Genomic DNA, 25,475 nt, shown 5'->3' with positions numbered 1-25,475 from the left:
CTCTCTAATAGGAGGACCCAGAGGAAACAGCAGCTGTTCTGTATTCTTCAAGTACGTTTGGACTCTTCCAAAAAGCTGTCCCCATCCCCCATCTTGTGCTAGATTGAGCTGAGTCTGAGTGAAAGCTAGGACTGGCAAGTCTCCAGGAGAGTGCAGAGGGTAAGCTCTAAAGCAGGAAGCTGTGGCAAGCTGAGTCGCTAAAAAGCTACTGGAGCTAATATTCTGTGGTCATGAGGATAGGCGGCAGTATCTGAGTAGTGATGGGAAGACTCAGAAGCATCTTCAAAACAGGTTTGAAAAAATACTGCTGATCTTTGCACTTTGTCTGGGCTCTTTGTGCAGCACACTTAACGCTCAAATCATTTAGCCTGATTTTTGCATGGAGGGCCTGGCTTGCGGCATACGCTGCATCTTTAGCTTGGGAAGGCTCAGCAAATGTCACATTGCCTGTATCCTGTCTGCACGGCAGCTTGCACTTTGAAGGTGAAGTGACATTTGGCAATGGAGGCGCTGGATTGCCAGGCAGTGCCTGTGGGGGTGTCTTGGCCAAGGCACCTATTTTGCATAGACAATCTATTTTTCTCCCCCATTCATGGTGATGCTCAAAGGCAGCCCCACTGGCAGGTATTGTTTTTTCTCTTTAGAAGCATAAAGGAAGTGATTGTCATGCTAGTACAAAACTCCAGGTGGCCAGCATGGCACAGAACCTCCATTGCTTTAGGAGACTCAGATGAGTTTATTTGTTTGATCTGGAGTGAGCAGGACTGAAGCCGAGTGAATAAGATCTCCAAATGCCTGGTGACCTGTATGAGATGGGGGAACAATCCTGTACCAGCAGGGAGATGAACTAGATGAGCTAATAGGGCCTTTCCCCCTCTCTAACTTCTATGAAATGAGTTGAGGGAGGATGAGGATCATCTTGCTCTAGTCCCTAAGACCTGCTCCCATGTAGAAAAATGGAAAGTCTCTTGTTACTCCCTGGGAACTGGATGGGGTCCCTCCTGGGGAGCTGTCTGCATCGCAAAACGACCACCATGGTTAGTACTTATTGGTACCCTACTGGACAGTTTCCATAGACAGGGCCTGGAAAACGCTGGATGATGCCAGATGTCTCTCTCTATGGGTGGGGTGGTCACAAGGAGCCTTCTCCACCTTGATCCCCCTGTGCAAGAGCAGGGCAGCATCACAGCTCCTGTGCTTCTGGAAGCACGGAGACCACTCCCTCCTACCAGAAAACACTTAGCAGGGAGCTGGGAGGGATGGGGAGGCCACGGTTCCACTTCTCTGGCCTATGAGGTCTGGCTGGGTGGGTGCACCAGGGATAGCAGACAGCCTGCACACCCCTCCATGTGCTGGAGAGCTTCAGGAGGAGCCTACTCAGTGATGGGACAGCCGGGCACAGCCTTCAACATGAGGCAGAGCGTAAACAACGTGACCTGGCTCCAAAGATTTTACAAACATCCCATGGGGTCATGCTCCAGTTTTTGCTCTGTGTTGTTCTCTGGTGGGGGGCAGGAGCTGGGATGAGAGCATGGGAAGGTGTCCATTGAAGGTGTCCCCTTTTTTTTACCCTCGGGGAGTATTCAACCTGGCTTAAATCTCCTCCTACTCGCCCCAGGAGTAAAGTGAAGATGGAATCCCCCGCACTAGCCTTAGAGATGGCTTGGAAAGAGAAAAGGAGAAGAAAAAAAAAAAAGCCAGCCCACACAGAAGAGAAAACAGGAAAGGGAGAGAGCAAAACATCCTGTACATGCCATTTGCTCGAGCTGGGGGAGTCTGAGCCAGAGTCCCTTTCCAGAGTCCCTTGTTTTCCAAGCCACTTGAGAATCAGTTCTCTGTTTTAGGTCTCCCGAGAGATGCCATATTATCAGCCCCGATTCCCTACTTATCATAGAGTTGGTGTAAGCTGAGCAGGTGTCAGGCACTCTGTCTTGCCAATATAGGCCTCTTCTAGGGTAAAAGGGCAGCTCGTCCCCCAACATTTAATTCTTGGCGTGTGTGCTGGGATGAACAACAAGGATTTTAATTACTGACACTGGTGGCCGTGGGTTTGGTATGTGGATGCCTTTCCTCAGGAACTGGACAGAGTCTCCTAGCTGAGCCCAGTGCCCCAGGTTATGGGCACCATTTGTGTGGTCTTCTTGGAATGGATGTGATTTCTTCCTGAGCCTATAAATGTCACTCCTTAATCAGTTCCAGAGGGAAAATCCCCTCCATGGTGAGCTAAGCACATTCCCCCTCTCTTAACAGTGCAGATCACTCTGCTACTGAGCCAGTGGGGCTAACCTATTCTCCTGCCTTTCACTTTGGAGAGTGTCTAAATGGATCTCTTGAAATAGATCCAGGATTCTTCTGCCAAGGAAGGAGTGTCGTCTAGTGTTTAGAGCAGGGCCCTGCACACAAGGTCCACAGGTTTTGTTCTTATTGGGTATGGCTAGGAGGGGAGGACTCAGCCAGACATTCTTATCAAACATTTGTCAGAAATCTTGCATCAGCAGAGGGTCAAATTCCAAAAAAGTAGGCTGGGGGGAAATCTATTCCAGAGAATTCTACTTGTGATTTGTGGAACTGAGACAAAAGAGCAAACAGCTGCTTTTAAAAAGATACTTTAATTTCATCATTTAATACTATGGCAGATAATATTACTTTCCCCTTCTCTAGCACACTTCAACCCCAGTGACAACCCTGAGAGGTATTTTTCCTCTTGTGTCATTAATGGGGAAATTGAGGCACACAGCTGTTAGTCACTTGTGGATGGCTGTATAACAAGTCAGTGTTAAAACCTGGAATAGTAACCATGAGTTTTTGCTCACAGTGGCTTGCTATAGCTACTAGATCTACCTTTCTGGCTAGATTACAATCAAATAATACTCTGGCATGTCAATATTAGAGGGGTTAGCATCAGCAGCTTTATGTTCAGCTAATACAGCCAGCACCAGCAGTATTTAGAGTGGAGGAAGGGAAAATGGTCTGACCCCCAGATGGGCAGGAGAACTTCCATAACATAGATTGTCTGTCTCTGACCCTGGTGGCACCACCAAATCGGATACTTAAATAGCTGTTCAGACAATATCACTCATCATAGCCTTTTAAAAACTTTTTTTTTTGTTTGCCCAGCACCTTGTCTTCTCCAGTTTTTTAGAGTACAGAACTTCTCAGCGTTATTTCTGAATCAGCTACTGACTAGCTAAGTAATTTCACCTCCCTATGCCTCAGTTTACCCCATTTTAACAGGGATTAATAGTACCTTCCTTACAAGGGTGTTAGCGGGCTTAATTAATTTTTATAAAGTGCTTTGAGATCCTTGGTTGCTAGGAGCTAGAGAAATGCAAAATATCTTATGTTTTTATCTTGGAACTGATCTTAGCAATGTTTGTATGCAACTTTGTATTAAAAGTGCAAAAAATCTTGCAATCACTCTGAGAGTCTATTATTCCCTGGGGCTGGTCCGTGTTCCAATTCAGGAAATAACGTTTTGCCTGCATAGTTCTTGCTTTCCATTCAGTTGGATTTGGCATGCTGCTTCAATTCCTCTTTTGAAAAGCATAGTATTGCTGTGTGGCTGTTAAACGGCTGCTGCGTTCTATCCCAGAGGCAGCTGCACTTTGTGGCTAGAAGATGTGAGACAAGCAGACGGAGCTAACTAAATCGCCAGCTAGAATTATAATTAGAACACATGATGGTAAGGCGTGAGTTTGGGATGGCTGCCTCCCTTCCTACCATACAAGGCAGAGTGAAAGAAAGAAAGAACAAAATCTGTGAAGAACTGAAAAGGTGTGCTCAAGAATGACCTCTGAAGCTAACTCACTAACTAATTTAAAGCATCTTTACCAAGTAATCTAGCAAATGAGAATGCCAAGGGCAAAATCTACCATTGATATCAGAGCTGCACAAGTATTACTGAAGGCCAGATCCTCAGCTGGTGTAAAGCAGTATAGCCCAATTAGAGTCACTGTAGCAGTGGTTCTCAGACTTTTGTATTGGTGACCCCTTTCATATAGCAAGCTTCGGAGTGGGACTCCCCCTTATAAATTTAAAACACTTTTAAATATATTTAACACCATTATAAATGCTGGAGGCAAAGCGGAGTTTAGGATGGAGGTTGACAGCTTGTGACCCCACATGTAATGACCTCATGACCCCTTGAGGGGTCTCAAGCCCCAGTCTGAGAACCCCTGCACTATAGCATTCATGTTCCAACAGAGTATTCTACTATTCAGAATGGACTTTGGCTCTTCTGCATCCAATATGAAATGAGTTTATGGGGTAAAATTCTTCCCCCGTTGAAATCAATGGGAGTTTTGCCCTTGATTTCAATGGGGCCAGACTTTTTCACTCATGGTCTTAATCTCATTCCTAGTGACGAGTATCACATCATAGTACACAACGCCACGCTTCATTCCCACTAACTGACATCTGTGATGGCAATCTCAGTGGAGAGGCAAAAGGGAATGAAGTATCCTTTCAGATACCTGCACAGCTGAGGCCGGAGAGGTGTCCTTTGTGCTCCTTGGTCCTGCGGCTGCTGTATGGGCCAGTTCCCTGGATTCGGTTAGACCATCCTGAAGGCAGGAACTGAATCAGTTTCCAACAGCAACCAGGGATTAATGTCAGCGCCCCCCTGGCCAGCCTCCCACACCCATTGACAGAGAGGTGAGAGGGTGGGGATGGCACAGGCGTTTCCACAGTGGCTCTATGTCACCCAACGATCCCTCCATATAGGGGAAATCCCCGGGAGTCAGATGTGCTGGGTTTAGGACTGTCTTGCTCCAGCAGAGCAAAGCACAGTGACTAGAACAGGGGTGGCCAACCTGTGGCTCCGGAGCCACGTGCAGCTCTTCAGAAATTAATATGCGGCTCCTTGTATAAGCCCCGATTCTGGGGCTGGAGCTACAGACATCAACTTTCCAATGTGCCGGGGGGTGCTCACTGCTCAACCCCTGGCTCTGCCACAGGCTCTGCCCCCACTGCAGCCCTTCCAGCACCCTCCCCTGAGCCTGCCATGCCCTCACTCCTCCCCCTTCCCCACCAGAGCCTCCTGCACGCCACAAAACAGCTAATCAGGAGGTGAGGGGAGAGACGGGGAGGTGCTGATTGGTAGGGCTGCCAGTGGGGGGGAGGCACTGGGACTAGGGGAGGGGGAGCTGATGTGGGGGCTGCTGACGTGTTACTGTGGCTCTTTGGCAATGTACATGGGTAAATTCTGGCTCTTTCTCAGGCTCAGGTTGGCCACCCCTGGACTAGAACATCGCTCATGACAAGGTCCTGGGAGTCTTCCCATTTACAGGACCTTTGGCTTCTGGACTCTCACCACTAGCCTGTGCATTTTTATTTTCAGCACACTGCAATAATTAATCAGATTATATATATATATATATATATATATATATATATATATATATATATATATATATATAAAGACCACAACTTATTAACAGTTAACCCTGATTGTATAACTCCCAGATCTCTGCAAGGTATTTGGTTTTTGTTTTTTTTTCCAGAGAGGAAGTATATATATATATGAAGACCACAACTTATTAACAGTTAACCCTGATTGTATAACTCCCAGATCTCTGCAAGGTATTTGGTTTTTGTTTTTGTTCCATAGAGGAAGTAAAAGTGAGTAGCCCATACTGGGTGACAATAGCCTTGCTTCCCAGCCAGAGTGAATAGCTCATATTGTAACTCAAACATTTCCTCCTCGCCAGGCCTTCTTATAAAACAGGCCACAAGGGAAGGGCAAAAAGGACATTTAGAGGAACGCAAAACTGGAAAAACAACCACTGCTGCAATGGGCCTCCTAAACTAAACACAAGCTGGGCACTGTTGTAGGCATTTTAATAATGATTTTGAAAAAATGTACCATGCCTAGGCTTTTGGCTGGGTCCTGCACATTGAAAGAAAAGTTCAAACAATTCAGTGATCTGTCACTACGATATATTTGTCTTTAAATAGGATTTGTCTGTCATCTCTGTTCCCTTGACTTCCCCTTAGAGAAAAATACCAAGAAGACGGTGCATTACAGGCAAGGATCTGTGATGTATTTGATGATATATATAAAACACAATACAATGGACACCTGTACTTCATGGTGGTAGGTGCAGTAGAAATGGGATAGCGAGATTATTATTTGTACGCATAGCCCTCCAGAGCCTAACTGAGATTGGCTAGCTGCTGTACAACACATTGTGAGTCCCACAGAGCTTATAATTGACATAGACAAGTTGGACAAAGGGCGGAGGTAGAGTTCCAACTTTGTAATATTGAAAAGCCAGACACTCCAGCAGGAGTACTGAACCTTCCCTGCCCTGCCCTTTCTCCCCTAACACCCACACTGCACTGCCCCTTCCCCCAGGCCTCACCCCTGCCCTGCCTCTTTCCCCGAGGCCCAGCTCCTGCCCTCCCCCTTCCCTCTGAGGCCCTGTCCCCCATTCTCTCCTCTTTCCCTCTCCCTCTACTGCTCACTGCTTTTCCCTTCCCATGCCCTCTCTCGGTGGGTCAGGAGGGACTTGTCTGCAGACCTAGAGCTAGGAGCTGCAACTGCCTGATGCAGGTAGGAGGTGGCCCTGGCCGAGTAGGGGCTGGTGTGGGTGATGACTTGATGCCTCCCTGCCTACAATAACTGGACTTTGGCTGTCCGGTCAGTAGGTCTGACTGAACACCATCAGGACCTGTACACCCTTTCTGATTGAAAACCAGGCAGCTGGTCACCCTGGGGAAGAAAGGATTATTATCACCATTTTACAGATGAGTGACTGAGGCTCAGAGAGATTAAGGCCCTGATCCTGCAAACACTTATGCTCCTGCCTCATGTTGCCCACATTGGGGTAAAGTTAAGCAAGTGCATAAGCCTTTGCAGGATCAGAATTTAAGATGATAGAGGAAATCTGAAGAAATTTAACCTTGAGTCCAAGTGTATTCTCTTAATTACGAAGCCACCCTTCCTCTCCCAGCTTACTATATAAAGATATTTCTCATGAAGCTGATTTTATAAACACACATACATCTATAAAACACAGTATAACTGGCAGCTGGATGCCATGTTGATAGGTGCATTAGAAATCTGATAAAGTAATTATAGAGGTGAACCAATTTGGATACAGAAACCCGACCTCTTCTCCCGCTCCTCCCCCACCCCCAAAACAACCCCACCTTCCCTAGAGCTTGCATCTCATGACAGGGCCTATTTTCAGGAGCTTTGCAACCCAGTTTTGAAGATCTAAAGAGGAGTCGTGTGACATTCAGCTGGAGGAAAGTAATATAAATTGTTAAACCTTTTGTGCAGTTGTTATGCTCGGCAATAATTGATATATGTACCTGAATGTAGTACTAGATTGACATATCTAGAAATGGATGCCCTATTTCCACAGTACCTTTAGCTTTGATCTAGAAAAATCTTAGATTCATGGATTTTTTTAAGGCCAGAAGTGTCCATTATGATAATCTACTTTGACCGCCTGCATAACACAGACTATAGAAACTTCACCCAGTTATTTCTGCATCAAGCCCATAATGTCTGTTTGATCTCGAACATCTCTTTCAGAAAGACATCCAGTCCCAATTTAAAGACTTCAAGTGATGTCTATCATGTCCCTAGGTAAATTTTTTCCAATGGTTAATTACCCTCACTGTTAAATATTTGTATCTCCTGTCTAGTCTAAATTTATATAGCTTCAGGTCCCAGCCACTGGATCTTGTTATGTCTTTTTCTGCTAGATTCAACAGCCGCTTACTGTCCGAAATCTCTTGCCCATGTAGATAGATGTAGACTGTATTCAAGTCATTTCTTACCTTGTCTTATATAAACTCAATTGATTCAGCTTCTTTAATCTTACTCTGTGGCATGTTTTCCAGATGTCTAATCATTCTTGCAGCTCTTTTTTGAACCCTTTCCAATTTTTCTACAACCATCTTTAACATAGTACAAATTCTATTGCCTTTAATCAATGGCCTCTCTGACAACTGAGCAGTGTGACCCAGGCTTTAATGTGGTGCATACCTACCCTCAGAGTACTAAACTAACAAACAACTAGACTGTGGTTTTTAAAACATGTTTTGGATTGCAAATATTATTTAATAGGGCCCAGGATAAAATAATCATGCCCAAATTTTTAAAGGAGTTCTAGTCCTATCGGCTCTTTCTTTTCTTTTTGCAGTCAATGGGAGGCACTAATCGCTGTAGGCACAATTGATAATATTGTTATGGCAAAGCACTGTTACGCATTGTCTTCTAAGTTTTTCTTCTTGGTGTGTGAGCAAGAAGATGTGCTCTATTAGCTATTAGTTTTGGGTTTTGCATGGTCTTTCTTTTTTTAATAAAGGCAGCTTTGGGAGAGAGGGAACAGTACAAATAGTAGGGCTCTTGAGGCTGTTGTTCCTTGGGAACTGAGCCTTGGAGTTGGGCTGAGATCCCTGGAAAAAGGGAATGCCCTGTATGCTATTTGACCATCTTATTTCAGGACTGGTGTATGTGTGTAAATAAAGCAAGTTACACTCAGAATATTCCCACACTCCATACCACTGGCTTCCCCTTGTCTGGGAAGCCAACCTGCAAGGACCTGAACATCTGCTACTGCTCAGCAGAGGAATGACTGGGATCAGAATGGGACACTGGAAGCAGAAGAAAGGGCAACAATATTTAGGTATTTACCTACCTGATGTCCCCCACTAATCAGTGCTTAGACAGGTGTTAGGTTCAGATCATGTCTGGTGCTATTCATGCTGGGTTGGTGATAAACACCATTAGCTGCCTTCAAAGCCTTTAGAAGTGGGCTTTTCAAGAGCATTCACCATTGGCCTGTTGCAATCAATAGGAGGTGAGTCCAGAAAGAGCAGAGTAAGGCCAATGTTGAGCACTTTTGAAATTCCCACCCTTAGGCGCTGAGAATACTCAGCACCTTGCAATATTGAAGCCTTAGATACCATCACCGCTGCTCAGAATTACTTGCACCTTGAAAGCTGGGCCTCTAATGACGGCAGGTGCCTAGTTGCAGCCACCATTAGAGGCTCTTGTTGAAAATGTGGCCCTATAGAATTAGTAATAAATCTGTCATGCTTACCAGCAATATTTATTGCGTTTTTAAATGACAAAACCACACTTTTTAGAATGTAGCATTTTATAACAGGTTCTTAACTTTGCAACACAATAAAAGAGTCCAGCTGCAGCTTTAAACTAGCACTTTAAACAATATATGCAGAGTGGACATGAATCACCAGTTGGCCATTCATTTGACAGATCTGCTTTATCACAAACCACAAACCACTTTCCTTACATATGGAAGCAATTTTGATTTTTTCCTAGGGGAAAAAATATTTCTAAAGATCTTTAATACAGAAAAATGCTTAGCTCAAGTAGCGAGAGAGTAGAGCTGGTTGGGAATTTTATGACAAAACATTTTTTCGTTGGAAAAGGCCAATTTGTCAAAACTAAAAATGTTTGTAGCAATATATTGGTTTTGACAAAAACAACTCTCAGCTCCAGGATGGATTTTCTGGGGAGACAGAGTAGCCCAGTGGTTGGGACATTCACCTGGAGATTGGAAAATCCAGGGTTGACTCCCTGTTCCACCTGATTTGGGACTTGAACCTGGGCCCCCCCATTAGAGGTGGGTGCCCTAAGTGTTGAGTTATTGGTTATTACAAAGTTTGTATATGCAGTGGTGGATTACTGCATGGGCCCCGGCCAATTTGGAACTCCCAGAAAAATCACTCCCCGCTATAGCCCCAGGGCTGGAGGCGGCACAGAGCTTCTCCGGTCTCAGGGCTGCAGCAGGGGGAGAAAAAGGGGCGGAAAGAAGCCAACAAGGGGAGGGAGGGGCGGAACAAGGTGGGGCAGTGGGCCTGGCTGCAGACCGAAGGGGCGGAAAGGGGGTGGGGCCACAGACAGAAGGGGTGGGGCGGGGCCACAGTTCCAGTGCCAGGGCCCCCACACTTGATCTGGCCTAGGGCCCCAGGAGACCTTGATCTGCCTCTGAAGGGTTTGTCTATCTATCCTTTTTTTTTCCTCCCTGCAAAACATGTCAAAATATTTTGATTTTCTTCCAGTGTGGAATGGAAACAAATGTCGAAACCTGAACATTTTTCACAAAACAGAATTCTTGCTTTCTGGCCAGCCCTACTAGAGACTCCTATTGCTGCAAGATTGGTGGTAGCAACTGAAGTCAAATTAATGTGAAAGGGCTGTTTCAATGTCTATTGAAAGTCTCCCATTGACTTCTGAGCTGAATGCTGGATCAGGCTGATAGTCTCCGAAGATGGGTCAGATTATCTACTCCCTTAGAAAAAAATACAGTGTGGGAGAAGAGCAAAAAATAAAAAATTAAGGATATGGAACAACTTCTATATGAAGAGAGATTAAAAAGACTCGGACAGCTTAGAAAAGAGATGACTAAGGGAGGATATGATAGACATCTATGAGATCATTAATGGTGTGAAGAAAGTGAATAGGGAGGTGTTGTTTACTCCTTTACATAACACAAGAACCAGGGGTCACCCAATGAAATTAATAGGCAGCAGGTTTGAAACTAACATAAGGAAGTATTTCTTCACACAACGCACCTGTGGAACTTGTTGCCAGGGGATGTCAAAAAGACATGTAGATTTAAAAAAGAGTTAGATAAGTTTATGGAGGTTAGGTCCATCATGTCTATTAGCCACGATTTCCAGGGACACAACATGCTCTGGGTATCCCTAAACTTCTGACTAAACAGAAGCTGGGACTGGACAGTCAGGGATGGATCGCTCATAATTGCCCTGTTCTGTTCATTCCCTCTGAAGCATCTGGCACCGGCCACTGTTGTAAGACAGGGAACTGGGCTAGATAGACTGTTGGTCTGACCCAGTATGGCCATTTTTATATTATGGTCTTATGAATTTTCTCTTTGCCTTCACACTATCTCTGCGGGCCCATTCCCTTGGTCTAGCTTGCTGGCAACACAGCTCCATTGGCGGCTGTAAGCTCTTTGAGGCAGGGTGTCTCTGTATTTTGCATCATGTATAGTATCGAAAACAATGTCATCTTTTAACATATAGTCATAATTAAAAATAACAATGACTCAGGCTTCTTTTGGCTTAGTTATGGCTTATATAATGTCCACTGATGTCAATGGAAAGATGCTTGATTGACTTTGGTGAGCACTAGATCAACCCTTTGTTGGAGAGGTCAGAAAATGCTCTGTGATCTTATGTATGGTATACGAATGATAATCTCAATAGGCTCACATGTGTAGTTTGCATAAGTGCCTACAAGTGAGGGTGTGTAACTGTTCATTTTGTGTCTCGCATAAACTGTGCACATTGTAAGGCTCGGGTCCTGCAAAGACTTAGGCACCTGCTTGACTTTATACACACAGTGGGAATGACTGAAGTCATCCTGCTGCCATTCTGGTGCCTGAAATTAAGCATTTGCCCAAGTCTTTGTAGTACTGGGGCCCAAACACTTCACAAATACACCATATTTAATAATCATAATAGAAGTTGAACCAGAAAAGAACATGAAAAATTGAAGCCCACAGGGTATTTTCCCCCAAATATTGAGCCCCTCAAACTAGAGGGATAGAATTAAAATGCCTCCTCTGGGCTAACCATGAGACCTACAAAAAACACAACAACAACTTGGCTGCTGGTGTGCTGAGACTATTGCCTACCATGCTGACCAATACTGTCTCACTGTGTCCTCAGACTCCCCCATCTGTCTGTCTCCATCTATTGTCTCTTGTCTTATACTTAGATTGTAAGCTCTTTGGGTCAGGGACTGTCTTTTTGTTCTGTGTTTGTGCAGTACCTAAAACAATGGAGGCCTGGTCTCTGACTGGGGCTTCTAAGTGCTATGATGGTACAAATAATGAATAATAATAACTGCAGTGTCTATGCAGTCTGTTAGCACAGAATTCAAAGGTCAGAAGACTGGGCCTGATTCTGATCTCCCTCAAACTGGTGTAAATCAGTAATAATGCCACTGATATCAAAGGAGTGACAATTAAGTGAACCAGCTGTGAGATCAGAATTAGGCCCACAGCGAATAGCCCTTACTGTGACTTTCTCTGAGGTTTCACGCAAACCCTTCGTGTCATTTTAACATAGTTGTTTGGGTTTAATGTACTGTCTATTTGACTGTTATATAACCACAGCATGTTCCCCGAGGGAATCTCTACTACATACATAAGTTCTGCATCTCTCATTATTACGGTGCTGGGTGAATAGTTGTATTAAACCATTGGTGCTAGTAATTTCACCATAAGAATCAAAAAGAATGTTCAGATTTTTTAAGATGATCTCACTGCCTGGAGACATTACATATGGAATCACTATGGCTGCAGTTCACTGCTGCCCAGATGGCTAGCACAGTCGCTAAAGTCTTGTCTACACACAGTAGTTATACCCATTTAACTAAGCAGAAATGTATCCAATTAGTGCTGTTCCCTTGTGTGAACATTCTTAAATCACTTTCAGGGCAACTTTATATTGATTAGGGCTGGTTGGAAAAATTTCCATGACAATATTTTTGGTTTTTTGTACAAAAAAAAAAAAGACTTTTTCTGAATGAAAATTTTCCATTTTTTTGGGGTGGAAAGGCTGCACATTGTTACCAAAGAGTGAAATTTTGGGAAGGGGGTTGTTTTTCATAGACAAGTCAGCAGTATTTTTTGTGAAAATAGAAGACAAAAAAGTTTTTGTTTCTTTCAAACCATTTAACAGAAACCAACTCGATTTAACTTCAGTCAGTAAGGAATCAGTGGTAGCACTGATTCAACGACATCATTTTCTAAACTGATTTAGTTAAATTCACACAAATTTTGTGCGTAGACGAGCCCTGGCCACCACATTGGGCTTACACGGTCTGTAGGCTTTTTGTCCATCTCAGCACAAGAGTAAATGCCCCTCTGAAGGTTCATGAGAGGCCAAGGAAGAATATGGTAAACTTTCCCTTAATGCATGCAAATGGGGGTTTAGCAGGGCATGGTGGGGCTGCAACCACAGAAATATCAGTGTTTCAAAGAGCAAAACAACAGTTGAATCTACAGTGGTCTAACTCCACTGTTCATTTTGGGAGCCCTTAGGAGTCCCCCAAGACTACATTAGTTGTAATAGTTTTGTCTTTGTATCCTGACGCTGTGTAATTCTGATTCCCCTCCAGGCTTCAGCCAGCTTAGTGGGTGTTATAGGCAGCATGTCTTGTGCATATTAGACTTTTAGAAGGAGACTCAGTTAGGAAGAAGAATGGTTTAGTGAACCGAGGCTCTGCCCTTGGCCTTGCACACTGTGGGTTCTATGCCCCTGCTTCTGAGTGAGCTGTTATGAGTCACTTTTCTTGTCAGTGCCTCAGTTTGTCTATCTGTAAAAGGGGAGTAATGGCACTGTCTTACAGTGCTTTGAGATCTACTGATGAAAAGCACTATATAAGAGCTCAGTGGCATTACTAGTTAGAACATGGCAGTTAATATGTTCTAACGATACACGTTTGAAAAATCTTAGTCAAATCAAAGTCCTAGTGTATGCACAGTTTAACACCTTTACAATCATGCCAGCTGGTCGTGTTGTAACTTAAACTCATCCCTGAGGTTTGTCAAGACTAGGAAATGTGGTCAAGAGTAGCAAGCATGTTTTGGATAACTGTGACCTGTCTCCTAGTCTGGATGCAGGGTAACACCCTTTACCTCAATTTAGCTGGTGAGATCAACCCTAGGTTCCTCCCTATGGTAAAGGTATTAAACTCTATCTACACTAGTTGTGAAGGCGTGTTTTGGATCATGTCTGCAAAACCAATTTAGCTCACTTGATTTTAAAAAGCACCTTTCCCCCCTAGTCTACTAAATAAAGGTCATCTGAGGTTTGGCCCATTGACTGAGAATGAAACTGAAGGGGACAGAAGTTGAAGCTGGAAGGTCAACAAATTCATCTGTAGAAATGGAGGAGGATTGTGTCTGCATCTTTAATTGGCTGTTGCCATACGTTTGGGAGCCTTTTGGTCCTGTTAGAGCTGTCTCTGGTTTGGGATATGCAGAAAGTGGTGGCTCATAGATGAGATGGCACTATCTTTCTAGTCTGTAATAAGTGTGAAGTGCCTATCACTGTGATATCTAAAGATGTTGGTAGCTGCATTTCTGTGGTTTAGCCAGGAGACTGAGAACTTCCCTCTCTGCTATAGACCTCCCCTCAGATACTCAAGCCTTTGTTGCTTCCAGGATAGGGTTACTGATATACTGTCCCTTGAAAAGCACCTGGAAGACTCAAAACACAAGATCTCTCCTTCTGAGATGGTTGGTTTGATGTGAACACGTTACATGTGTGGTTCTACCCCATACTACACAGGCAACTTATTTGGTCCTTGGTTCAACTCAAGATGCTAATGATAACCTCTAATGCGTTACGTGGCCTGGGACCCCGTCAGACCAAGTTACAAAACGGTGAATTTTCTGTGAAAAATGAGCTGAAACATTTGTCCAATTAGTTTGGTCAAAAAGTTTCAAAATTTATAATTGTTCAACCCGCCCTAGAGCCAGGTCTTCAAGACAATGTTTCCTTCCTGATGCCATCTTGACAGCTGAGCTCTGCTGGGGCATCTTGGCTGTGTCTTCAGCCTCTCACCTTGGGAAACTGCTTCCCATCCAAACCCAAATGTGGCGAACTTGAGGCACTCAGCCAAGCTTCTGGCTGAACATCACTTTGTTCTGGTTACATTTTTTTGTTCTGGATGATGGAACATTGTTAGCCAGCTGAGATTCCATTAAGGGCAAGACTTTTTGAATGAATTTTGAGCAACCCGTTCTTTTAATAATTATTGGAGAGCATTCAGGTACTTTGGTAATCGGCGTCTAAGAATAATATACATATATTAATACCACACCTTCAAAGTAGGCCTGATCTGGCCAGATACTGGGCACCACCTGAGAGCAGCTGAATACCCTCACTGAAATCAATGAAGGCTGAGGATGGTCATCAGGAGGTGCTTAGCACTAGTAATTAGAATGAATCTGGGCCTTCCATCAATGGTAAGTGTTTGCAGGGAGGTTTGAGGAGGGTAGGGAAAGGGGCTGTTCCTGGCCAGTTAGGTCAGGATAGTTGCCTGCTAGAATTTTCACTCTTGGGTAAAGAGATCCTGAAATGTATTTCAAATCCCATTTTTTCCGCTCTGTGCTCCAGCACTCCACTCAGCTGGATTTCCCAGCTGCTCTACTAAAAATAAATTGATGAAAACGAAAACTTTCTCTTGGCAGAGTTTTTCATGAGTGTCTAATGCTGTCCCATCCCGATGTACTTAATGAGCAATAGTATGAGTGTAGCCAGCTACATGCTAGGGTTTTTTTTTTAACTTTTTGTCAAGGGGAGGACTGTATGATAGCATATTATTTACATTACAACACGATTCAGTTGCCAGAGCAGAAAATCAACCCATTGTTCATGGACTGTGCAGGGATTGAACATTAAAAAGTAGATTTCCTTGCCTGAAAATCTTAGCCCCCCCCTCCCCACGCACCCTTCTCTTGGCGCTATTTCAGTTGCAGGGTTGCATCTGAAACCTTGATTTCAGAAGGCACATCCAAATCTTTGCCCAGACTTGATACACATGAAGGTCATCTTTGTTGTTTCCTAAAGAGTGAGTCTTTCTGCCTTATCAATTTAATATGATGTGGTTTTTTTTGTTTTTAAATACTGTTTTGTACACATACATGGAGAAAACATAAACCACCAAGGGCCAATGGTCTTATATCAGCTGAGGCTCATGGATACAATTTTCAGAAATGCCCAAGTCTCATTTTCAAAAAGTGACATAAGACTCTTGAAAATGTTATCTGTGTTCTGAAAACACAACCCGTGGGACAACTCTTTCCCTCTTCATCTAAAAGAGAAATTCTTCTCTCAGCATGACATTTTATAAAGCAAACATATGTGCAAGGCAGTTTGAAAAACTTCCCAGCAAAATATATTTTGTGATTATACACCACATCCATAAATATATCAGCAACTTCAGGGTGTCCTTTTAGGCTTCACATGAGCAAGGTACTTAAGTAAAGACCAGATTTACAAAGATATTTAGACACCTAAAGATGCAGATAGATCCCTAATGGGAATCACAAAAGCACCTAATGGAGTTAGGTGTCTAACTCAATTGATCTTAACCGGAGTTAGGAACCTAAACATTTTAGGCTTTTTTAGCACAGAGTAGCTGTGTGAACAATTTTTAGCTGATCTGTATCAGTAATCACGACTCACCACCTGCCTAACCATTATCAGATGGCGGTTTTTCATAGACTCTACAGCAGAGGTGAGTTTTGAGGAGGGACTGGAAGAAGGACAAGATGGTGGCTTTAGGGGTTTAAGAATGTCATTAGGGGTTATTAATTATTGTATCTATATAACATCCCATTAAATGCAAAGTTAGACTGTTTGCTCTGTTTTCTTGTGGTAGCACCAGTCTGTTTGCTGAAACCTACAACTGGTCAGAACCTAGAATTCCCCTTCCAAGGGAAATTCCAATATTTTTATTTATTTGTTGTTCTAAATGAGGAAGAGAAAATTTTCAAATTCTGAAATTTTGTTCAGAGAAAAATTTAAATGACATATTGTCTTAACTGTATCCACTCTACTTTCATGTAATGTTATCATTCAGAAAATAATATTAAAGTCAAAATATTTCAACTATAATATAATACAATACAATGTAGCAAAAGTCAAAATGATAAAATCTAAGTGAAACATTTTGACTTTAACAACATGGTTCAACTGTATCAAAATTAATTGTTTCAAAAATTTTGATATCTTCCTACAGAACATTTCAATGTTGTCAAATCTGCATTTTCCAACAGAAAAACAGCACCAGAACATTTTCAATCAACACCACTGAAAACATTTAGCTTGATTATCCTTTGGCTTACACCTATGCAAATTAGGAATAATTCCAGGAAGGCAATGGAGATATACTTGTTTAACTGAGAAACGGGTGCTCCTGGCAGAGATATGTTTTAGACGTATCTACCAGGTAAGGTTCATTTGCAATTTTCCAAGAGTTGGAGGATATACTTCCCCTTCCCTTACTAGAATAATTATTTTATGCCTTGGTTTATGAGCTGATTGTTCCCTCCCCATCCCGTAACACTGCTTTCAAAGGATGTGTCATATAGATTGCCATTCAATGTCATTCAAATTGATCATTGACTTTTCGATTGATTGTTTCTTCCAGGCACACATCAACTTGTTCTCACGACTGAATTGTTTCAGGGGCCTAAATATTCACTAATGCATGCTGTAAACAGAAATGAGTGCATTTCAAGTACGTGAGAAGGATTGTTTTACTGGATCGGGACTTAGGAGTTCTGGGTCCAATTGCTGGCTCTCTAATTGACTTCTTGAGTAACTGTGAAAAAGTCACTTAACATTTGTCTACACTCAAGCTGGAAGGTGTAAATTCCACCTCAAGGAGACATACCCATGTCAGTTCCAATTGAGCTAGCATGCTAAAAATAGATGTGTGGCGGTGTGAGGGGAGAGCTTCCTCCAAGTTAATCCCGTTAGAGACTATCAGTACATACTCAGGTCAGCTAGTACTTCCTGTCACTCCCATCCTTGTGGCTACACTTCTGTTTCAATCAGAGTGTTAATAGCAGTGCACACCGAAGTGCTGCACTGTCACTCTCCCATATGGACTCTGCAAGTATGAACTAAAAGGTTTCTACTTTGCATTAACGTAGTCCTGTTTGAAGAGGAGTATGCTAATGTGAACTAGGAACCTTTTAGTTCATGCCCACAGCATCCATAGAATCACAGAAGTGTAGGACTGGAAGGGACCTCAACAGGTCATCTAGTCCAGTCCTTTTAATTGAGGCAGGACTAAGTATTATCTCTGTCAGGTGTTTGTTTAACCTGTTGTTAAAAACCTCCTATGATGGAGATATCACAACCTCTCTGGGTAATTTGTTCCAATGCTTAACTACTCTTACAGTTAGGAAGTTTTCCCTAATGTATATCCTTAGTCTCCCTTGCAGCAATTTAAGCCAATTGCTTCTTATTCTGTCCTCAGTGGCTAAGGAGAACAATTTATTACCCTCCTCTTTATAACAACCTTTTATATAGTTGAGGACTGTTATGTCCCCCCTCAGTCTTCTCTTCTCCAGACTAATCAATCCTTCCTCGTAGGTCATGCTTTCTAGAACTTTAACCATTTTTGTTGCTTTCTTTTGGACTATCTCCTCATGGTTCTCCAGTTGAGTCCTTATCAATACTGAGTATAGTAGAAGAATTATTTCTTATGTTTGACATTGTTGACTCATATTTAGTTTATGATCCACTAGAACCCCCAGATCCTTTTCTGCAATACTCCTTCCTAGGCAGTCATTTCCCATTTTGTATTTGTGCAATTCATTATTCCTTCCTAAGTGTCATACTTTGCATGTGTCCTTATTGAGTTTCATTCTATTTATTGCAGACCATTTCTCCAGTTTGTCAGGATCATTTTGAATTCTAGCCCTGTCTTCCAAAGTGCTGGCAAACCCTCTCAGCTTGGTATTATCCACAGACATTATAAGTGTACTCTCTATGCCATTATCCAAATCCTTTATGAAAATATTGAATAGAACTGGATCCAGGACAGATCCCTGTGGGACCCCACTCAATTTGCCCTTCTATATTGACTGTGAATCATTGATAACCATTCTTTCAGTATGCTTTTCTAACCGGTTATGCCTCCACCTTAGAGGAGGTTCAGCTAGGCTACATTTCTCTCGTTTGTTTATGAGGTCATGTGAAATTGTATCAGAAACCTTACTAAAATCAAGATATAGCACATCAACCACTTCCCCCTATCAACAAGGCTTGTTTCCCTGTCAGAAAAGGATATTAGATTGGTTTGATATGATTTATTCTTGGCAAATCCACGTTGACTGTTATTTTTCATCTTATTTTCTTCTAGGTGTTTACAATTGATTGTTTACCTTCAGAACCTGGAAAGATTATGGCGCAAATGAACTGACTGGTCCAAGGGTGAAAGTAAGGCGGTACAGGCCAGGTCGGTGTACCGGTAAAAGTAGCTGCCAGTACCGGCCCGTACCGCTGGCTTTAAAGGGCTGCCGCGGCAGTGCTTTTAAGGACCCTGCTGCAGCGCTTTAATGTCATTGCCCCTTTTGCTCCCCCCTGCAGCCACTGATGGTGGGAGAGGGGGCAAAAGAAATAGCTGCCCTGGGGCTGTGATTTAAAAGGGCCCATGGCTTTGGCTGCCACTGCCATTACTGCAGCAGCAATGGCCGGAGCCCCAGGCTCTTTAAATCACCTCTGGAGCCCCAGGTGGCACAGGCCAGGCAGCGCAGATGCGCTGGCTGGGGGACACTGACCCCAGCCTTACCCATTCCGTCAGAGGCCCTGCCCCTTCTGGGGGGGGCAGAACTGGCCCTGTACAGGTAAGAGCTCCATTTTACTTTCATCCCTGGACTGGTCTATAATTCCCTGGATTGTTCTTATTCCCCTTTTTATAGAGGAGTACTATATTTGCCCTTTCCCAGTGCTCTGGGATCTCTCCCATCCTCCACAAGTTCTCAAAGATAATTGCTAATGGCTCAGAGATCTCTGCAGCCAGTTCTTTTAGTATTCTAGGATGTGTATCATCAGGCCCTGCTGACTTGAAGACATCTAACTTGTCTAAGTAATCCCTTAACTTGTTCTTTTTCTATTTTAGCTTCAGATCCTGCCCCATTTACACTTATGTTCACTATGTTAATCATACAGGGTATGTCTACACAGCAAAGAAAAACTCACGGCTGGCCTGTGCCAGCTGGCTGGGGCTCAGGTTGAGGGGCTATTTCATTGCTGTGTAGTCTTTGGGCTCAGGCTGAAACCCAAGCTCTGGGACTCTCCCACTACACAAGGTCCTAGAGCCTGGGCTCCAGCCTGAGCCTGGAAGTCTACACAGCAATGAAACCCACAGCCCGAGACCCATGAGCCCAGTGGGCTGGCATGGGCCAACCCCGGGTGTCTAGTTGCTGTGTAGAGATTCCCCCCATCACTGCTAACTTTTTTGGTGAAAACTGAAACAAAAAAGACATTTAACTCTTTGTCCATTGCTGTGTTTTCTGTTATTGTCTTCCCCGCCGTCATTGAGTAATGGGCCTACCCTGTCCTTGGTCTTCCTCTTGCTTCTAATGTATTTGTAAAATATTTTCTTATGACCCTTTATGTCCCTAGCTAGTTTAATCTCATTTTGTACCTTGGCCTTTCTAATTTTGTCCCAGTGTGCTTGTGGTGGTGATTTGTTTGTTTTTTATATTCATCCTTTGTAATTTGATATAGTTTCCATTTTGTGTGTGACTCTTCTCTGAGGTTCAGGTCATTGAAGATTTCCTGGGTAAGCCAGAGTGGTCTCTTGCCAGACTTCCTATTTTTCCTACTCGTTAGGATAATTTGCTCTTATGCCCTTAATAATGTCTCTTTAAAAAACCTCTCAGCTCTCCTGAACTCTTTTTCCCCCTAGACTTCCTTCCCATGGGAACTTATCTACCAATTCTCTAAGTTTGTTAAAGGCTGCCTTCCTGAAGTGCATTGTCTTTATTGTGCTGTTTTCCCTAATATCACTGCTTAAAATCATGAACTCTATCATTTCATGATCGCTTTCACTCAAGCTGCTGCCTAACTTCAAATTCTCAACCAGTTCCTCCCTCTTTGTCAGAATCAAATCTAAAACAGTCTCCCCCCTAGTTGCTTTCTTTACTTTCTGAAATAAAAAGTTGTCTCCAATGCATTCCAAGAACTTGTTGGATAATCTGTGCCCTGCTGTATTATTTTCCCCAGCAGATGTCTGGGTAGTTGAAGTCTCCCATCATCACCAAGTCCTGGGCTTTGGATGATTGTGTATTTTATGTTTAAAAAAAGTCTCATCCACCTCATCTGGCTGGTTAGATTGTCTACAGCAGGGATCGGCAAACTTTGGCACGCGGCCCATCAGGGAAAGCCCCTGGTGGGCCGAGCCGGTTTGTTTACCTGCCGTGTCCGCAGGTTCGGCCGATCGCAGCTCCCGCTGGCCATGGTTCGCTGCTCCAGGCCAAAGGGGGCTGTGGGGAGTGGCGGCCAGAACATCCCTCGGCCCGTGCTGCTTCCCGCAGCCCCCGTTGGCCTGGAGCAGCAAACTGTGGCCAGTGAGAGCTGCGATTGGCCAAACCCTGTGGACGCTGCAGGTAAACAAATCGTCTTGGTCCACCGGCGGATTTCCCTGATGGGCCGCGTGCCAAAAGTTGCCGATCCCTGGTCTACAGCAACCCCTTCCCATGACATCCCCCTTGTTTTTTACCCCTTTTATGTTTACCGGAGACTTTCAACAGGTCTGCCTCCCACTTCCTTCGTAGGCTAAGTGCAAGTGTATACATCATTGATACACAAGGCAACACCTCCTCCCTTTTCCCCCGACTGTTACCCTGAACCAGTTGTACCCTTCTATACCAATATTCCAGTCATGTGAATTATCCCACCAAGTTTCTATGATGCCAATTATGTTGTAATTGTTGTTATTCACTAGTATTTCTAATGCTTCCTGTTCATGCCATGTACTTCTTGCATTAGTGTACAGACATCTAAGATGTTCATTAGATTTCCCCTCTATATTCCGTCTTGTCTCTACTTGGTCCCTGCTGTGATTGCCCATGTTCCCCCAGATTCCAACCCTTCAACCAGCTCTCCATGTTCTGGGTTTTCCTGTGGGCTTTGGTCTCCTGCCCACGTCAAACCTAGTTTAAAGCCCACCTCACTAGGCTAGCCAGTCTGTATCCAAAGATACTCTTCATCTTCCTTGATAGGTGAACCCCATCTCTGCTCAGCAGTCTTTCTTCTCGGAACTGCATCCCATGGTTGAGGAAGCCAAAGCCCATCCATGCAGCCATGCATTCACCTCCAGCATGTGTCTGTATCTGCCTGGGCACCCACCCTTTACCCGAAAGATCGATGAGAAAAACACCTCTACCCCCAATTCTTCGCCCTTGCTCCCCGTGACCTGTAGTCACTTCTGATCTGCACAGGGTCAGACCTCACAGTATCATGAGTGCCCACATGCATGAGCAGCATGGGATACTAGTCAGCAGGCTGGAGGATCCTCAGCAATCCTTCTAGAATGTATCTGTTATAGGCCCCTGGCAGGCTGCACACCTGAGCCCAGGTTGCCAGATCAGGCCTGCAGATGGGTGTCTCCATCCCCCTTAGAAGGGAGTTGCTGACAACCACCACCCTTCACTTCCTCTTGGGAGTGGTGACATGATCCTCCTTCTTAGGGGTACCTGGCTTCTCCTCCTCTACCTTATTTTTTTGGGGGGATTCCTCATCCCTCATTGCCATGACAGCATACTCTTTTTTATCTCTATGGATGGTGGGTTGGGAACAGGGGTGAACAATGCCTGCTGCCAGAAGTAACCAGAAGCCAGTTTCCTTCCTGTGAAGGTGCTGTTTCCTTCTCCCATGGTGGTGCCACTGTAATCATCTCCAGCTGGATTGCTTCCTCAATCCTAGAAGTCTCCATATGCATATGTTGAAGGACTTCCTCGTGGATGCTCCTCAGCCTAGCCACCTCCTCCTCTAGCTCCTCTGCCTGCTTCCTGAGTGATTCCACCAGTGGACACCTCTCACAATGGATAGACTCCCCAGGCTGGTTTCTCTGACAAGGAAATGCAGGTCACTGTCTCTGCAAATCCACACCAGGACTGGGTTAGAGGCATCCATGGTCAGGGTCTCTGTCAGACACAGGTGCAAATGGAGGGGCTAGGAGCAGTGCTGGCATTAGCGAGGTGTCCTCTCTGATCCACGCTGATTTTATTCTTTCTCCCACCTACAAACTGCCCTGTTTGCTGCCCTTTGTTCACTAGCTCGCCTTGGTCACTTAGTGTCTGGCTTTTAAGCCCTTCGCTCCTAGGTCAGCCCTGTCCCCCTCGTTAACACAAAGGGTGCACAAGGGTGCACAAGGATCAAAGGACTGGAGACTAGAGCATTGCTAGTCCCCACTCAGCTAGCAGCTAGGAGCTTCTGTCCCCCACTCCCACACAGTCCCCAAAAACACAGTCCCTAATAGACCACACTATAAACTTTAAGCAAGCCAAAAGAAAAGCCAAACAGACAAACAAGCTCACCCACTCACACCAAGCCTGAGTGCTTGCTTCTTTTTCAGCAGGGGATCTCCTTCTCAAATGCCTCTGTCTGCAGCCCTCTGTTCACTAGCCCATGTGGGGGAGTTATATTGCAGCTATTTGGTGCACACTGCTATTCCTGCTCCTGTAGTCTCAACTGCGGGGCAGTGTAGACATGCCCTTACTCTCTCTCTGTCTCAGTTCCCCCATCTGTAAAATATGGGAAAATAATATTTCCTTTCCCCCACACCTTTGTCTTATCTATTTTGTTTGTATACTCTTTGGAGTCAGGGCTGTCTCATTCCATGGCGGTGGCTGTCTAGTGCATAGCACGTTGGGGTCTCTAGTTGCTACTAATATACAAATAATAAAAGTAAACTGAGCAGAGATATTTAATGGAACCACTTCCCTTTGGCTAATCAGATTCATGCCTATTGGCCATATCGATCAGCCAGCTACAAGGACTTCCAAGGTCACTTGTCATTGGCCATGCCTAGATGGGGAGAGGTGTTGATTTTTACTGACAGATCCTCCCAAAGTGGATGAGGTAATATCTTTTATTGGATCAACTTCTGTTGGTGAGAGAGATGAGCTTTGTAAGCTTGAAAGCTCCTCTTGAGGTTTGGGAAAGGTACTCAGAGTGTCACAACTAAATATAAGCTAGAACATGTTGTTTAGTGTAAGTAGTTAGCACATACTTCAAGGAGTCATTCAAGATGTAGTAGCCAGTTAACATCTCTTCTGTCACTGGGGAAAAGAGCGGGAGAATCTGTGGAGGTGGAGTTTAGTGGGTTATATATTGTTGTAATAAACCATAAATCCCATGTCTCTGTTCAGTCCAGGACTTTTAGTGACATTACAATCAGCTTGAACAGTGGAACCCTATAGACAACTATCTACAAGAAACCCATGGATCACCACACCTATCTTCACAGATCCACTTATCACCCTAACAACCTCAAGACATCTGTTATCTACAGCCAGGCACACAGATACCACAGAATATGCTCTGAGAAAAAAGTCTTAAAACTGCCTTCACCAAACAAGGACACTCCATCAGAGAAGTAGATTGCATCATGGAATGGGCCACCCAAATACCCTGAGAGAACCTGCTTCAATATGGAAATAACCCCCCCTCTGACTGAACACAACTTGTTGTCACCTGTCACCCCACACTGGAACCCATAAGGGGTACTATTAAACAATTACAACCCATATTTGATGGGGATCATATCCTGAAAGAAATTTTTCCTAAGCCCCCTCTTCTGGCTTTCAACCAGCCCCCCAACCTTGCCAAGCTCATCATCAGAAGCAAGCTCCCCACAGACCAGGACACACCAACTGAAGGCATCACCGACCCTGCCAGAACAACAGATGTAAAACCTGCAGACATATTTCCACGGCTACAATGATTGATACCCCCCACAACACACCTGTCAAGATGTATGGGTCCTACATGTGCCTATCACAACATGGTGTACCTCATCTAGTGCACTAAATGACCCAATAACAACTATGTGGATGAACAAGACAATCACTACTATCTTGAATGAATTCACACAGAAAATGACAAAAGACAAAACCACCATGTCACCTGTGGATGACCACTTTTTGCAAAGGATCACTCTGTATCTGATCTCTCAGTCCTCGCCCTCAAAGGAAACCTGCACAACACTTTCAAAAGATAGGAACTTAAATTCACAACTTTGCTAGACACTAAAAATCATGGACTGAACAGAGACACTGGATTTATGGCTTAGTACAACAATCTATAACCCACTAAACTCCCCTCCCCCCCCCCCAGCTTTTTTGCCCCTTTTCTTCTTTCCCCCCTGTGACTGGATGGATCTTAACAAGCCACTTCACCTTGAATGGTCCCTTGAAATACATGTTAACTCCTTATGCTAAACAATCTATTCCACCTTGTATTAACTGTGATGCTCTGGGTATGTCTACACCGCAATTAGTGCCAGCTGACTCAGACTCATGGGGCTCAGGCTAAAAGGCAGTTTAATTGGGGTGTAGATGTTCGGACTCAGGCTCCTTCCTGAACTCTGGGACCCTCCCACCTCGCAGGGTCCTACCTGGCCTCCAGCCTGAGCCTGAATGTCTACACCGCAGTTAAACAGCCCTTTAGTCTGAGCCCCACAAGCCTGAGTCAGCTGGCCTGGGTTTTTAATTGCAGTGTAGACATACCCTCTGTGCACCTTTCCCAGACCTGAAGAAGAACTCTGTGTAAGCTTGAATACTTGTCTCTCTCACCAACAGAAGTAGGTCCAATAAAAGATATTACCTCACCCACCTTGTTTCTCTAATACCCTGGCACCAATTTGGCTACAACAACACTGCATAGATCCTCCCAAACTCATTCCAACTTTAAGAGTGATGATC

General features: G+C 44.2%; 1 long non-coding RNA gene across 1 annotated transcript; it reads left to right on the top strand.

Annotated features, from left to right (window-relative positions):
- Nucleotides 1-24,174, top strand: LOC122456902. Its single transcript, XR_006276065.1, has 3 exons — nucleotides 1-51; nucleotides 16,806-16,978; nucleotides 23,922-24,174. It is a non-coding gene; the product is annotated as an uncharacterized LOC122456902 (long non-coding RNA).
- The last annotated feature ends 1,301 nt before the right edge of the window (nucleotides 24,175-25,475 follow it).

Source organism: Dermochelys coriacea, chromosome 1 (genome assembly GCF_009764565.3).
Source record: "Dermochelys coriacea isolate rDerCor1 chromosome 1, rDerCor1.pri.v4, whole genome shotgun sequence".
NCBI classification, from domain to species: Eukaryota; Metazoa; Chordata; order Testudines; family Dermochelyidae; genus Dermochelys; species Dermochelys coriacea.
The sequence above is the reverse complement of the archived record's forward strand: the minus strand, read 5'-3'. Positions and strand labels throughout refer to the sequence as shown.